At 39.7% G+C, this 18281-nt stretch overlaps 1 protein-coding gene across 1 annotated transcript in view; it reads right to left on the bottom strand.

Annotated features, from left to right (window-relative positions):
- Positions 1-18281, bottom strand: part of Lgr4 (leucine rich repeat containing G protein-coupled receptor 4) — a 103166-nt gene that overhangs the window by 48269 nt on the left and 36616 nt on the right. The window lies entirely within an intron of this gene.

Here is an 18281-nt window from a genome sequence, read left to right on the forward strand (position 1 = left end):
GTTAAGAACACTGGTTGTTCTTGCAGAAGTCCTGAGCTTGAACCCCAGCACCCACATGACAGCTAACAACTGTCCGTTAACTCCAGTTCCAGGGGATCTGATGCCCTCTTCTGTCCTCCGCGGGCATTGCAGGACACGGATGCACTTACCTACATGTAGGCAATACACTCATATGCATAAAATAAAAATTAATAAAATATTTTAAACCCCAGCCCCAATACTACTCAAGGTAGCAAGTATCTGTTAGGAAAGGGAGAAGAACCCCTTTCTTTCTCATAAACACTTGGGCAAAATACTGGAGAAATAGTATCAAAATAGGGGTCAGAAAAAGCCAGCTTAACTCCAACCACTGACACCAGCCACAGTTTGACCCTAGGCCTCCTGTTCATCAGTAAAATGATGCAATTGAACTAATGGGCTGGGCTGGGTGGCTTCCTGGACTGACATTGCATTATTTTATGAATCACTATTTTTGCAGTTGGTTTTGTTGTGTTTTGTTGTTGTTGTTGTTGTTGTTGTTATAGAGGGGCATGTCTTCCCTGATGAAAATATAAGGTTTGTTGTTATGGACTGTTTCTGAACAATTTACCATAAAGCAAAATGGAAAGACTATTACTTTTCCTTTAGAAAACCATTCACTGACTTCTGCTAGAAACACATTGGCCTTAACTAATAAAACCATTCTTAACAATACACAAGGGGCTCAGTGGTTATGAGAACTTATTGCTCTTCCAGGTTCAGTTTCCAGGACCCATATGGCTAACTGTCCCTAACTCCATTTCCAGGGAATCTCACTCTTTCTTCTGAGTGCTGCAGGCACCAGGCATGCTTATGGTACACTTACATACATGGAGGCAAAACACTCATACACATAAAATTAAAATACAAATAAATAAAACTTTTAAGAAAAAGAATATAACAAAATTTTCATTTGAAAGGCAAAGCAGAAATCTTATGATTAGAGAGTGATTCTGTATAATCAAACATTTTTGGTGCCTTTTCTCCATTCAAATAAGAAGAGAAAAAAGGGACAGTAAATTATTTATTGCTTTACACAAGGAGACATTCCAGACTGTTTCCTTTAAGGTTGGCGTACCCAACTTCAGGAGAGTACCACAGTAAAAGAAAGAGTGATCATTTGCTTCCATCAGAAAAGGTTTGGAGAGCACTAATTAATCAACACAAAGTCACATAATTAGAAACAATTTACACTATGTACCACACTCTTCTCTGCATTCAGCTTTTTAACACACACACCACACACACACACACCACACACACACACACATACACACAGACACACACACACAAACACACACACAATTATCTCATTTTTTCCTCCCTCAAAGTAACAAGACATAACAGATAGTTTTGCTATGAGCCATAAATGCAATTAGTGAAACTCTGTATTTACAAACTAATGTATGTTAAACACACGGTGAGGTTTCATTTCAAAGCTTTGGGTCAGGAACAATACTTCCAAGTTTTAAGAGATTTTTTTTTACAGACTCGCCCCACCAAGAGGTTCTTTTTTAATAGATATTTTCTCTCATACTGTCTGAGCTACAGTTAGAAAACATTTATGAATGAAATAAAAAAGAGGTGTAGGGGTAGACTACCAGATATTATCTCCAGAGCAGCCTTAGCAACATGTGGTTACAGAGTATAAGGTGGGTGGGTACCATTTAAAATAATGAGAGCTAATGGTGATAAACAATCTACAGACGGTGCTAAGAGTCGATTCCAGACCTGACATCACCCAAACCCACAGGAGAATCCAAGGTGTACAGACTTCATAAATAAGAGGTTGAAAGCCATGCTGGGGTGATGGGTTAAAACTGTAGCAATTCACAAAGGGAATCCTTAGCCAGTAATTACAAATACATGAAACTCATACAAAATATGTAAGTAAAAGAAAGCCAAGTAGAAAATCTTCAGCTAGAAGACATATTCACAAATCAGTATCTTCATATTCACATGAGCCTACAATCTACCAGCCACATCAGTTACTGAACCTAGTGATTCACCATTCTGGGTTCCTACCAAGAAATAAATGCAACATAGAAAGGAAAACAAAACAAAAAAAAGTCATACAAGGTCAGAGCTAGTCACAAGCATCACTGAAGGGCAATTTTCAAGAGAATCGAAGGCCTTGCTCAGAGCTGAGCTGGCTGACACACCCACTTTCAAGGCAAAAAGACTAAGATTCACCAGTACCTGACTATGTGAGCTCTCCTGGGTTGTTCATTCTTTGACTTCTGGTTACTTCATTTGTAAAATGCAGGCACTATTAACTAAACCTTTTAACCTTCTATGAAAATCAGAAAACATCAGTCACATGTAATAATCTCACCAAGTGACAACTATTATCATCAATCATCTGTTTTGACTTCTTTGACTTTGGCTACTTTTGTAAAATGCAGGCAATAATAACTAAACCTTTTAAACTTCTATGAAAATCAGAAAACGCCAGTCACATGTAATAATCTCACTAAGTGACAGCTATTGGCAGTCATGCCTCCTTAATTTCTTAAGAAATTTTATTTTTAAGGGAATTTTTAAAAAGTAGGAAAAGGAAAGACAAGAGCCACTCTCAAAAAGATTAGGATGCCTGGTGATGTATGTCTTTAGTCCCAACACTTGGGAGGCAGAGGCAGGCAAGGTATCTGTGAGATCGAGTCCAGCCTGTCTACAAGGGAAGTTCCAGGTGAGCTGTGGCTACTAGGAAGACTCGATCTCAAAAACCATAAAAAAGAAAAAAAAAAGAAAAAGAAAAAGGATTCGGCTGACTTCACTTATTCCAGCAGGATGGAAAGGGATCTTTTCTATACATCTTTGTGATCATGACAATTTCTATAATAGTTAAATCTCCCAAGATAAACCATTGAAGACAGTATAAGTCTACATTGTCCACCCACACAATACAATGCTCCCAACTTTCCACTACAGAGATCAGACAATAGCACATTACTTCACTAGAAAAACACACCTCAACACCTAAACACCAGCAGTCACTGATTTCGACATTACAGTTTAAAGGGTACAATTGTTTAATTGAAACTGACACATCTCTTGGTGGTTAAACTCCCATCATTTTTCCTCTCCTATAAAATTTACTGATGTTAAAGTATCTACACTGTAGAGATCATGTTTTGATACGGCCCCTTTTAAAATCCTTCTAAGTGCTGCACAGAGAGCTTAACCTATTTGTTGGTGGCCAGTGTACACCACTGGACTCTGCCACTGTATCCTCAGTGGGACTTCGGCCTCAGCAGTATTCAATTTTAAACAGATTGTGACTGGCATGTGTTGTCTAAATTTGAATAAACCTCCTATGTATTATTTAAAACTGTCCTGCTCCTGACATGTTGCTAATTATACATCTTAAGTTTCCACAGCAGTTTAAAAAGTCACTAAATCACATATAGGTTCTAAGGAACACAGTTCTTGAATGAGTTCTCTTGGAATACAAAACACAGTACCTGACTGATGGTAGTATCCTTAAATTCAAGTAACACGTGTTGATTGTGATCAAAATTTTATTGTCTCCCAACGATTTTTTTCAGGTTCTCTGGAAATACCAGGTCAATCTCCAGCAAACAGATGTGTACAGTATGACCCCCCAACCTTCATGGGCCAGTGAGATGGCTTAGCAAATAAAGGCACTTGCCAAACAAGCATTGTGAGCCAAGTTCAATCCCCAGGACTTAAGTAAAGTAAAAGTAAAGTAGTTCTCTGACCTCCACACAAGCACTATGACTAACAAAGACACACACACACACACACACACACACACACACACACATGCACGCATGTACACACACACAAACACACACATCCCATACACAAACATCACACATACACATGTACACACACACACACGCACACATATTCCCTACACAAACATCATACACATGCACATCTCACATACACATACAAACATCACACAGAAAAATAATAAATAAAAGTTTTAATTATTAAAAATGCCTCCAATGTAAAATATTTGAGGAGAAGGCTTCTCTAATGTAAAAGCAACGAAGACCTATACAGCACCACTTTTCCAATTACAGTTAACTAAGAGCTTAATTTCCCTTCTGACACTATTCTACATCTTCAGACAAATAATCTCTTTCTCTCTCCAGCTTTTTATAATAGCAAAAGTAACTTATGTTAAATTTTTAAAAAACAAACTAGCTGAGAGCATACTGGAGGCAGAGGCAGGCAGATCACTGAGTGATCAATACCAACCTGGTCTATATAGCAAGTTCCAGGTCAGCTGGGGCTATAGGGAGACCCTGTCTCAAAATATAAATAAGCAAAATAAAAAAGAGTTGAAAAAAATACAAATGAAACCATCCACAATACCAACACCCAGAGATAAACACTGTCACATTTCATAGATATCATTACAGAATTTTTTCTAAAAATTATCAAATCTTATAGTTCTGAGCATGTTCATCTCCTAACACCTAATATTTTTCACTTGCAAAATGAATAAGACATTTCTGCTGAGATCTTTTAGTAAGTAAATGCTAAAGGTTAACACATACCGATGCTATTTTTAGCAGCCTGTACACATAATGGAATGGCAATGTCTTTGCTACTGAAAACAAAAAGGTTTTTTATTTTTTAATTTTATCTATTATTTTTATTTTACGTGCATGCATGTGAGTGCATGCATATCATGCAAAGACTGGTGATCAGAAAAAGGTGTGGATCCCATGAAACTAGAGTTATGGACAGTTATTAACCACCGTGTGTGCTGGGATTCGAACCCAGGTCCTCTGCAAGTGCAGTCAGTGCTCTTAACCACTGAGCCATCTCTCCAGGCCTGAAAACCAAAAGGTGTAAGAGTTTACCTAAGGGTTTTTCTCTACAATAAAAGGAAGTAAAAAGCCAGGCATGGTGGTGTACACCTTTAATCCCAGCACTTGGAAGGCAGAGGCAAGTAGATCTCTGTGAGTTTGAGGCCATCCTGGTCTACATAGTGAGTTCCAGGCCAGTCAGTGCTCCATAGTAAGACCCTGTTTTAAAAAAAAAAGAAAAAAGAAAACAGGAAAGATTTTGTCATCTCTTCACTGGATAAGGTAGAAGAAGGTTTGCATTGTCTGCATATCTGCAGACACCAGGCTAGGACAGTGAGGCTGCCATATCAAATGATAGGCTGACAGTTATTTTTTGCTTTAAAATCTATCACCCCATTCTGTTCTTAACTTGCAATTACCATGCAGGATGCAACTGCAACATTTAACTAAATTTAACTTTTAAAAACTACCTTCTAGGCTGGGAAGATAGCTCAGTAGATAAAGTGCTTACTGCACAGGCATGAGGCCCTGAGTTCAGTCTCCTGAATCAGCTTTTAAAGCTGGGTGTGGTGATACACTTGCTGGGAAGGCAGAGACAAAAAACTCCTGGGTTCATTGGTCAGCACAACCTAGACTACTTAGGTCAATGACAGAGCCTGCCTCAAAAGACAAGGTTGGTGGCTCCTGAGGAATGACACCCAAGGTTGACCTCTGGCTTCCACATGCACCTGTACACACATGTGTATACCCACACAAGCATGTACCCTCACATATACAAAACTGCATTACTACATCTTGAAAACAAAAATACCTATCTATGAAGACCCTGTCTTTAGACTGCATATGAGCTAAAACTTGCACATATGCTGTCTGAATCAGGTGCGGCTCCCTGTTTTATTCAGCACTCATTGAATCCTGCCAGATGTCACCCTGACATGCTTCTAAAGTCTTGGGCAGCATTTCTACTACCAACAGTCCAGGGCAGCAGCAGGAAAGGCTTTGGTGCTGCCAGCCTCTCCCTGATGTTCATGTACTGAAGCCCAGGGCTTTGTGGCAGAAGGGACCCAGAGCTTGTTCCACTGCGGCCTTTGTGTCCTTAGGAACAAAGCCACCACAATCATCACAGGGATACCTAAAAATAAGTGTCAATTGCCTAAGAGAAAACTTAGCAATGTGTACAGTCGTTATCTACTCAAAGCCCTTGAATATCTTCCTCAGTTCAGAAAGGCTAGAGAAAATGACAGTTTCAAATTGTGAAGACATGTAACACTTTCAGAGAGAAAGAATGTTTAATTTCTTTTAGCACCACCTACTTTCTTGGGTTAAACCCTCCATTCTAATGTTTATAATACTTTCAAAGCTGAACTGTCATTGCTAAGAATATAAAACACAAAAAAACTGAGAGGAAATGTTATTAAAACACATGAGGAACATGAGCCTTTACTTCCTCCAGGCTTTGCTTACTGTACCACAATACAGAAGAAAATTCTAAGACATCAATAATGAGAAACAAATCTAATTTAAAGATGGACAAAAGGTTCGAAGGATACTTTACCAAAGAAGATATGCAAATGGTAACTGAGCACATCAAAAGATATTTAACATTAATTATTAAGAAAATATAAATTAACAATGTGATACCATAGAACTATTAGAATAGTTAGAATTTTTCAAAATAATAGCAAAATAAACGTTAATCATACTTAAGTCAATGCTAAGATTAGACTACAGAATACCTGACTTTCACATACTTTTGGAGACATTGCAAAAGGCACAACTGCTCCAGACAACAGTTTGGTAGTTTCTTATAAAACTGAACAAAATACCCATGACCATAGGACCCAGCTACCCTAGATCTAAATAATATCATTGCCCCAGACTAGAAACAGCCCAAATATCTTTGTACCAGTGAATGCATGAAGAATCCCTTGTACATGTATTTAAAGGGATATTATCTAGCAAAAAAAAAAAAAAAAAAAAAAAAGGATCAAACTAGTGATACAAGCAGCAATGTGCCTTACGAGAAATCAAAGCAGTCAGATGCAAAAGGTGAACTTGCATAGACAGAAAATAGATCAGTGGTGGCCAGTGGTTGGGAACAGAGGAAAGCTGGCTACCAAGACACCCAATAGAACTTTCTAGGGTGAGAAAATTGTACTATATCTTGATTTTGGTAACAGTTATACAATTATACAGTTTTTCTAACCTCAGAATTACACATTAAAAAGGACAAATTTTACCTTTCTATACTTTAACACTCAATACCTTGTTCTCTTTTTATAAACAGGAATATACAAACAGATGATCGATAGAGATGACAGAGAGGACACAGATATAAAGGCCACCTCACATTTCTGCCTACAGCAAAAATTCATTTTCTTCTATATAGAGGCCCTCTCTCCAAGTCCTACACAAAACTAAAGATGTGATTTACAGACTGGCTTGGGAATCAGGAGCTAGAGTTCTTTCTTCTTGTGGGTTGTTGCTTTTTTTTTTTTTTTTGGGGGGGGGGGTGTCTTTTTTTCCCTGTCATTAGCTTGCAACAGAACATTGGCAAGCCTATTCATTCCTTTTTTGAGTACCTGTTGGGTTTGTGCCTGTGTTCTGAAACACACGAGAAATAGTCTCCACCCTCAAGAGCTTTACAAAGCAGTACAGAAACAGGACAGAGCAAGTCAGACCTACAGCTCAACAAAGGCCTCAAAAGGGGCTCTTGTACATTAGAAAGGAGAGGTGGTGGTGCTGGAATGATGGCTCAGTGGTTAAGAGCACTTACTGCCCTTGCACAGAACCTGGGTTTGTTTCTCAGCATCCGTATGTCATTCACAATTGCCCATAACTCCAGTTCCAGGGGATCTGACACCCTCTTCTGGCCTCTGCCGGTACTGAACACATATGGTGCACTTACATACATGCAAGACAAAACATATAATAAAATAAACAAGTTTTTTTAAAGTTGGTAGCACAGGAGAGGGAATGAAGTCTACTTAGCTAATGCCAAATACCATTGTTTAAAGAAATATACTGAATAGCCAATATCAAAACAGCATATCACATACAAAATTAAATATTGAACCATGAACATTATATGTATATATTATAAATATATATACTATGCACACATATGCAGACACATATATATGTATGTTGCCAGGATGTAAGCTGTAGTCCACCATAGGTCTGTAATTTTAAAAAATGGCACTGAACTCCATAACTGGTATCTTTAGGTAGGGGTGAGGGGAGTGACTTCTAGGAAGAGGGAGTAAAATGTGAAAGTATGGCTGAATAAGATAAAACAGGAGTGACTGAAGGAACAGAACTGCCCAAGAACAAAATAATCACAAGGAGTATGGTCAAAAACAATGTGACCATAAAGAAAGTAAAACACTACATGTAAGTGGCCACACATGATAAGAGAGGCTACCAAGGCAAGCAGAAAGTACACCTTCAAGGGACAAAGTAGTCTTTAGGAATCAGAACTTTAAGAGCATGTAAAGCCTAAATGCCAGTACCTACGTACCTCAAATTTGCTACTGAAAAATCATATACACGATGAGGCAAAAGCTGGGAAGAAGACACACAGCCCTCTGGATCTCAGCTTTCTCCTCTGTGAAACACTTTGTACCCAGGAACTTCTAAGGCCAAGCTATCTTTTTGACGCCCACTTTGGCATTCCTGATCCTGTACATTCCATGCATAATTAGCAGAAAATAAGAAACCTCCAGATTCATATTTTTCCTATCTGTGTGTGTGGGCTCATTTGCTTGTATTAGCAAGTGTGTGAATGAATACACTTAAACACACACCCCTTTAGAATTACAAGAGTTTAGCAATTAAAAACAACGCATGACTTCATTTCCAAAGGTAATATTTTATGCTGTAATTGTTTATGCTCTTGATGAAGCAACACAGCCCAGGAGACACTTATGGGTGTGTTCTTCAGGGAGACGCAAGCTTTAAGTTAGAGAAGAGTGAATTGGACACTGGTCTGCAAATATCATACCGCAAAGAAAGGCATGTGAAGCTTAAATTGTACGTTCTTTAAAGAGTCACTTTTAAAAATAAATAAAACTAGTACCAGCTTGGTGGCATATGCCTTTAATCCCAGCACTCAGAAGGCAGAGGCAGATGAATCTCTGTGAGTTTGAAGCCTGGTCTGCACAGGGAATTCCAGGTCAGCTGGGGCTATAGGAAGACCCTGTCTCAAAAGAACAACAAAAATTTGAAAATAAATAAATAAATAAATAAATAAATAAATAAATAAATAAAATAAGCAAAACTAGCTAGACTCACTATTTTCGAATAGTTAAACAAGTTCAGTTTCTTTTGGGTTGGCTTTCCTTTTTGTCTTTTTCAACAGACTAGTTTGGGGTGTGCTCTAAAGAGAAAAATATTAATTTCTAATTCTGGAGAATAGTTACTAAATTAAAGAATGAATGCCAAAAACAAAAAGAACATTAGTTTCTATGTGATCAAGTACTCTACTATCTGGCATCATATGAAACAGAAAAGGGTTAAACTATGATTTTTTTTCCTGCTACTTAATGGGTATTCTCAGGCATTCTTTGGGTGTCAACAGCTGTTCTGCTAAACCTACAATGACAAAACAGCGTTCATTACCAGCCAAGACACACAGACAAAATGCTATTTCAATAGACCATTTAGCATCAACAAGAAGTATTGTAAGGATTATCGTCTGGGCAGATTGGAAACACTCAATTACTTCATCCTAGGAGACAAAATGTGCTATTCATAAAGAAAGCAACTCAACAGCATGTATTATGGTAAATATTCTAATTAACTAAATGGTTCATGTTTTATTATGGCTATACTTACTAACAGGACTGATAGGAAAACATTACTTCATAGTTCTTGCCTTCAAACATGCATGCCCACAAAAAAAAAAAGAATTCTATTTAGATGCATAGTTTTTAAACTTCAGCTCACATCCAATTAATGAGTTGTGAAATCATTTTGCTGGTTCAGAGCCAACTTTTTAAAAATTGAAATACAAAAAAAAATAGAACAGAAAGATGGCACGTGCAAACAAAATGAAGGTAAGAACTGTTTCCAGATTTTGTTTCCGCGCTTGCATGCGTGTGTGTGTGTGTGTGTGTGTGTGTGTGTGTGTGTGTGTGTGTGTGTTCCTAACTGCAAAATGAGGAAGTCCTGGTTAGGACTCAGGTTCTCATGTATCTACAGTGAGTCAGTAAGAATGGTTAGTTTGAGGAACTGGCTATTCAAATCTAGTGCTTCTTACTCTCCATCTAAATTGAGTCAAAACCGACACCACAAAGGTGCCCCAGCCCACACCACAAAGGTGCCCCAGTGGATTAACATTTAATGTCTATCCTACCTTTTGCCCCTATTTTAGAACTTTATCTTTTTGAGGGATTGGGTCTCCCTATAGTCCCAGCTGGTCTGGAACTCACTACGTAGACCAAGCAGGCCTCAATCTCGCAGAGATCCACCTGCCTCTGCCTCTCAAGCGCGTGCGCACCAACACACCAGGCTGCTTTCATATTTTAATGACAGCTCTCTAAACATGACAGGGACAGTATGAGAGAATGTACTGTGATTCACAGTGCATTCCAAAGACTTTAATATATACTGCTATTTTCAGCTGCTTCCATAGAAGTAGTGATAAATTCTGCCACCCTGGATTGTGTTGAGGTTGTTGGAATTACATGATAACATCTTGGCAGTTTTTTTACTTACTGGTCATAAATGTTTGTAAATAACCTTGACAAAATCACTTCTAGATAAGATAATGATTTTTAAGGTTAAAAATAAAACAAGGAAAACTCTCTCTCTCCTCTCTCTCTCTCTCTCTCTCTCTCTCTCTCTCTCTCCCAAATCTAAAAGGGAGTTCCTAATAAGTGATGTTTATGCAGCCAATGAAGAGCAGCTCTAATTTTCAAGATACTGAGGCCCTGATCTCATTACATCAAGGCAGAAAAAATATTGTAAATGATGAGGCAGGTCATACCCTGAAGGCCAGTGGCCAAGGGGCAAGGCCTAATCCGAAAGGCAAATACACATTCTGGGATTTCACCAATGCAGGCTGGTGGAGCAATCATTTCCCTTCAGGCCATGGGGAGACAGGATACTCTTCCCAATCACTTGTCTATTTTCTCTTTCTCTCTCTCTCTCCCCCTCTCTCTTTCTGTCCAGAGAAAGATCATTGAGAGTTGTTACTTTATGACATTCATCTGAGAAAAATCTCTCTATTCTGTGTTCTATAGATGACTGGAAAACAAACTCTCACAAGACAATACCTAGTCCTACCAACTCCCAGCAAACCAAGTACATAGCTCTGATTTGTGTGTACACACACACACACACACACACACACACACACAAAGGAAATTTTTAAAAACCCAGCTTCATTGTAATTTTAAAATGTTGAGCTTAGAGCACAAATCAGATATTCCAGTCAGCCTGATGCAATCCTGATATTTATTGGTCCACCATAAATATGTAGAGTGTACCCTTTTCACTCTCAAAAGCATTCTAGGCTGGCCAGGTGTGGTGGTGCATGCCTTTAAGAGGCAGAGGCAGATCTCTGTGAGATCAATGCCTGGTCCACATTGCAAGTTCCAGGCCAGCTAAGGCTACAAGGAGACCTGACTCAAAATAAACAAAAAAAAATTTACCTTGGATTGGCTGAGGAATAAGCCTATCATACCAGACATAACGATAGTAACAGGAGCAGCTGAATGATGCTGGATGGGTTGTGTTGGAAAGAGTTGAAAGTTTTGGTTTGGATCACATTGAGGAAGGATTTGAATAAAAGACTAGCTCTTCATATGTATGATGTTATGATAGTAACTATAACATAATGACCATGTAACAAGCATCTGTAGAACTTGTCCATTATCTCTCTGAGGGCCTATGATTTGCTTACTGTTTGAGACCAAGCCTCTAGCACAATCATTGGTCATAGTTTCTCTTGAGTAAATGTCAAGAGACAGTGCATTAATACATCACAGCTTACTCATAGTAAATACTTAGCACCTCCAAAATAAAAAAATCCCAAGCTTGACTATTTTCCAACCCTCTGGCGAAGGTCAAAGATCTGGTTGTAAGAGGAAAGGAAGGCTGGACATATGAAAATATCTCCACCAGCAACACATGATCTACTGCTAAGACAAACGCAGGAACACATCATTTCTCTTGGACACTGAAGTGTGTTAATGACAGATTTCCTTCCCCTGTCTACTGCTATAGCCAAATAATCTGATGTGCAAACACGTTTGGGGACAAGCAAGAAAGAGTGAAGTTTTCACTTAAATACAAGTTGCTAGATTTAAAAATAGCTTGGGAGGAATAATGCAAAACTGGGTTTCAGTAAAACTAATTTTACTGCCCTAGAATTTCAAAATACAGGCTTTACCCTATAAATAGCATATCACAGAACCACTAAACTAGAAAGCACAGTGGTTAAGAGTTTCTCCCAGAAGCTAGGCCAAGAGCCTGTCCACTCACTAGCTATACAGCCCTTTCCAAGTCCTGTAATCTCTCTGTTCTTCAGCTCTCACATGTGTAAACAGGAATAACAATTCTGACTTCAGAATATTGCTGGGAAGGTTAAATGGCTTGATTTCCCACCAATGCCGGGACTAAAAGTCAGCTCTGAAATTTGTACTATTACTACCATCATTCAATCACTATCCACTCATCTTATTCTAGTAACAAGGCAACTTAGTCGTAAAAGCATTAAGTAATTAATCAGAGAATCAAGATGAGAATCCAAATGATAAAATTCCAGGACTCTTAACTGCACTTAGATCGAGTTTTTTTAAAGAAATATTTTAGAACTATGATCCAGAAAGTGAGAAAACAACTTTCTCAGAAACAATGCCACAGATGGGACTTAGACTCTGAGATTAAAAAGTGTCAGCTGGGGTCTGGGCTGGGGGGAGGCCCCATGCCTGCTGAGGATGAAGAGGCAACTGTTAGGAAGGAGAGACATTTTCTTCAGTTCTGTAAGTTGCCCTTACTCAGATAAATAACCCCTCACTGTGCTCCTGTGAGCAACTTTAAAGAAGTTCATTGGTTCACAGAAAAAGAGAGGAAAACAGAAGCAGGACTGGTTGGGAAGAAAAAGCTCAGCAGGAATGGGAGGGGGACAAGACAGGAATGAGTATGATCAAAATACACTACATATACGTATGAATATGTCATTATGTTAGGCAGCTAGACAAAGGTTAATAGCCTTGAAAGTCACTAAGAATGGAATCCTCTTTCATGGTCAGCTTCTCCTATTTCTCTGATAACACTAGACTCCACCTCCTGTTTCTCTGATATCTAGAACAGCAGACATCAGCTTTGCCCCTCCTTAGGTCAAAAGAAAGGAACACTTCTGGCCCTGGGTAGAAACAAGGCATTCTGTTCTACTCTATGGATTAATTAGATTATTTCACACTATTGTCTTCTACCTTAAAAATTAATCCAGCTGGGCCTGTCAATCAACTGACCAGGAGACCACCTCTCAGGAAGGCTGATTCACCTAAAGCCATTCTTGGGAGATAGGAAGAATAACTGTCCCCTAATGAGTTAAAGTATTTGTCTTTTTCAGAAACCCCTCTTCCATGTAGCCACTGATAGAGCTTTCTGGTTCAGCTTCTTATACACAGAGCTTTTGCCATCCAGCCTGCCCATTTTTCTGAGTTACTCAGAAAAGCCTAACTTTAAAAAAAAATAAAACCCTTGACAAACTCCTAAGGATTCTTTCCCTCACACTCTGGGCTTACTCACTCCTCCTCTGAAGCCCCCTATCCCCACTCTTCTGCCATGGCCTGCCTTGCTGGCCTTCATGCTGAACCACACTAGTGTTCCAGGAGCCTAACTCAAAGACGTGGCTTTCTCTTTTCCTCCTCTTCATCTGTCTCCTCCTGGCAGCTGCCGAAGCTCTTAGCAAGCCTTTCTTGTTGTTTTTCTCTCAAACTCTAACGAAATTGTCCTCCAGCTTTCTTCTGAGTCTGTTGCTAAATTCTATCATTTTTAATTTATTTATATTTTATGTAGATGAGTGTTTTGGCTGGTATGTTTGTGAGTGTACCACGTGTACGCAATGCCCACCAGAAGAAGACGGTGTTACATCCCCTGGAACTGATGGTTACTGATCATTCTGAGGTGCCGTGTGGGTGCCGGGAACCAAACCCAGGTCCTCTGTAAGAGCAGCCAGTGCTCTTAACCACTGAACCATCTCTCCAGTCCCTCTACATTCTATTATTAATGAGATTAAGAACCCCCAAAAGGAACCCAAATCTTCCCAGTAATAATGATGAAATCCATATTATTTAGAATTAAAAACTTTCTGGAAAGTGCCAGCTTGGCTCTAAGTAAGAGTCAGCTGAACTGTAGCTACACAAATGAACTGTTACCAAAACAAAATGAAACAAAAACACATTAAAGCAAACAAGAAATAGCATTATGAAGTCTCTTCTTATGAAAAATACTGATCCTTGACAGAGTATGTTAATTGTAAAATTCGACTAAATCTCTAGAAAAGAATTCTGGGTGCTTGTTAAATGGGTAAATAGGTCAATATGTTGATGACAGTATTTTTGTTTTAAGCAAAGAATTTCTGTGGCTGTTGATCAGCCAATCCTTATTGGCACAACTGAAACATTCCCTCTGGTATGGAGGTAAGGGAAACAGTCAAGTGAGGGGAGGAAAACAGTAAGGTAAAGGGAGGGGAGGGAAGGTAGTTCCAGAGGCCAAAGCCATTCAGGGAACAGCAAGAGACAGGTGCGCATGTAGCCAAGAACAAGTTAGAAAGATGACAGCTTCAGATTAAAGATCAGGAAATCTCTATAATAATGAGTTTGAGGACAGGAACAAGGAGGTAAAGATTTTTTTTTTTTTTTGATGCCTGCTTTACAAAATAACGGTGGTGGGTAGGCACACGTTTTCCATTGCCCCCACATGTGTAACTACTTTTATTGAACTTACATACTGGCACTCCTGCTGGTTCAGACTGAGGAATGTTAGAAGCAGCGGTCCCATGAAGGTGATTGCAATATGAATATTGCAAGAATGCTGGTGAGGTTATTCCTGAGATTACACAGAATTCCCTTACTCACAGTGCCCTTGGGGTAAAAGCTCTCTCTGACCTCCATTCCAAGAATAGCTGTGATTCTCCGGCACAGCATGTCTTCTCTATCTTTTAGACAGTGTGGAATGACAGAAATGGATTCACCTTCCCACTTCCATCAACTACTCATTTTCTGTACACAAATGAGGTAGGCGATTTCAGTAATTCCGCTTTTCTTTTTTGTTTCTTTCTTTGTTTTTAGAGATAGGGTCTCCCTGTAGTCACTGCTGGCCTGGAACTCGCTATGTACTAAGAGCTCCATCTGCCTCTGCTGAGTGCGAGTGCTAGGATTAAAGATGTACCACCACATCCAGTCCAGTAATTCCTATTGTCAATTTATCTATAAGAGGTGTCTCTGGTCTTCTCTTTCATTTATTTTGTATTTCATCTTAGCAACTCTTTGCAAGCTATCTTGAATTCCTGTCAAAATAAGGTAGGTACTAATATCTTCTGAGCACTCTCCATGTGCCTGGCATGTATCATCCAACAAATGCACAAAATGTTCTGCTTGGTAGTATGTAAGAGTAACTGTAAAGTGGGCTGGAGAGATGGCTCAGCAGTTAAGAACACTCGTTGTTCTTGCAGAAGACCTGGGTTTGAATCCCAGCACCCACATGGCAGCTAACGAGACTGTCTGTAACTCCAGTTCCAGGGGATCCGACAGCCTCTTCTGTCCTCCACAGGCATTGCATGACACGGGTGCACTTACCTACATGCAAGCAAAACACACATACACATAAAAATAATAAAATATTTTTTAAAAAGAGTAATTGTAAAGCCAAAAAGGTTGGGGGCTGGAGATGTAGTTCAAAGTAGAAGCCTTGCTTTGCATGTGTGAGACCCTCCCTTCAATCTTGTGACATAATTGACATTTGAAAATAGGAAAAGAGGAGGAGAGGGGAGGGGAGAAGAGAAAAAGGTTGACGTGGCAAGCTCAGCTTTGAGGGAAGCCCAGAACCAGGGCAGCACATGAGACCAAGGAAGATGGATGAATGGATGGATGGATGGGTGGGTGGATGGATGGATGGATGGATGGATAGATGGATGGGTCATTGAGACAGAGTCCCTTCAGAGTAGAGGTTGGGGGAAAAAAGCGAACCTTAAAGATGACTCAGTGGTTTTTCAGAATAAGTGGAGAAACAACAGGCGGGAAAAGAGAGTGGGTGTGTTGGGTCTTGTAATATTATTATCTAGCTAGCAGCTTTCAATTCAAGCCCCAAAAGGAGCTGCAATGTCAGAGGAGGAAAAGGTGATGGAGTGGGCAATGTGGAGAATTAAAACTTCAGGAGTGATAGCATCTCCTGACAGGAAATGAAGAAAAATAAAGAAAATGGTTGGGAAACATTTCGAGAAATAACTCAATTTAAAGTAGTGAAGAAAAGAGAGAGGGACCAGGAATGATCAGGAAGGGAGGGAAGAACTTGAAGGAATCTACACAGAGAAAATGCTGCACTGTCAAAGGCCACTGAGAAATCAGTAAATACAACAACCACAGAGTTGGGAATTGGATCATTTGTCAATATGATTATCACAGCATGAATCTCATGCATATTAACCGTGACTAGGATTTTCCCCCCTTATTTTGGCTCCAGAATAGAACAAAGAAAAAGAGAATTTCCTGAGGTAAACTGGGCAAGATTTAAAAGAGCAAAGGAAAAAGAATCACACAGTTTAAAGAGGATGTGTGTAAACATGTGAGAAAGAGACTGCCTGAGGTGGAACTAACTGGGCAGGATTCCCGAGAGACAGGAAGAGAGAAGCCATGAGAAGGAGGGCTAGTTAGTGCATCAGTGAACAAGTGGGGTTGGGAGATGACCACACCTCCATGGTGCAGTGCAGTGACAGACAGGCTTAGGCTCTGTTTGCTCGTTTTTCAAGTCCAGGATAATGTATTCTGGGCTCACTCTGTTGAATGTGCTGATCTCACTCCTACATCACAACTATCTATTTTTTTCCTAGTATGTTTTCCCAGCTCTTTCTCATTTGCAATAATTAATTCGAATACACCATCACTTAACTGCCAATCAAAGCTTCATCGAGATCTAAGAAGAACAATGGTATGCTTATATGCACAGTCTATTAATTTCAACTACCGGCTGAGTCACTACATGCCAACAATTAAGCAATGACACACATGGAGATTATACTTCATGTTAATATGGCTAAACCAGAGAGCTCAGAGAACAAGCTTTCCTGGCCAGCCAAGCTTTCCAGATAGTTGAAGGTTTGCCTTCAGGGAACAGAGGGGAAGGCAATGACACTTAAGTAACTTTTGATGATGAATGTTTTTCCAAATGTTCTTTGCACTCATCTTCTTTAAAACAACACATATAAAATATAATTTAACCTTTCATGGGCTTTCATTATGAGCATTCACTGATGTGATAAAATACTGGCTATAAGGCAGATGCATTCTTTTGGCCCACCTCCTTTTGTTTCTTCACCTCGCCTCTACTGCCTGGACATCTCCTCCTCATCCCCCAATCCCTCTGGATCCCACCACAGTCTCCGGACTGGTCCCCCTCCTTCACATCTACCCCTCTGTAATCTGTAATTCAACCAGCACATAGCAGCCAAAGTGATACACACACACACACACACACACACACACATATATATATATATATATATATATATATTTTGCGGGGGGGGTCTTTTTGAGACAGGGTCTCCCAGTAGCCTGAGCTGTCCTGGAACTCACTATGTAGACCAGGCTGGCCTTGAACTCACAAAGATCTGCTTGCCTCTGCCTCCCAAGTGCTGGGACTACAGGCGTGTACCACCACACCTGGCCAAAGCGATATTTTTAAAAATCAAAACAAAACAGTTCCTATCACTCCAGCCCTTGGAACTCCATTTGCTGTCCGTCAACTCAAACTTGCCACTGCATCCTTTTCAACATCATCTCAAACCATCCCTCCACCCCTGGTTCAGGTAGGCTTCCTTTCTGGTTAATGCTCTGATCCTTTCCTCCCCTAGCCTTTGCTCTTATTGTCAGCCTGGGCAGCTCTTCTGTAGCAACCTCAGCCTTGCCTTTGAAATTCACTTCTAATGCCAGCCCTTCAGTCATTCTTCAGCCCTTCAGAGTAGCCATCATTTAACTCTATCTTACCATTCAGTACATTTCCTCTTTGTAGCTCTTATCATTTAAATTACTTTCCCTTCCTTTTACTTTATTAGAAAACTACTCCTGAGGCTGAGATGACTCAGTGGGTAAAGTGCACAAGCACAGGAAACTGAGTTGGGATTCCAAGAACCTAGGTGCAAACCAAGCATGGTAGCACACAGGCTTGGAATCACAGCACTGAGCAATGGAGACAGTAGGATCCTCAAAAAAAAAAAAAAAAACAGCAATAGAAGACTTTAGATGCCAA

The sequence above is a fragment of the Nannospalax galili genome, unplaced genomic scaffold (genome assembly GCF_000622305.1).
Source record: "Nannospalax galili isolate Female #2095 unplaced genomic scaffold, S.galili_v1.0 scaffold11, whole genome shotgun sequence".
Taxonomy (NCBI): domain Eukaryota; kingdom Metazoa; phylum Chordata; class Mammalia; order Rodentia; family Spalacidae; genus Nannospalax; species Nannospalax galili.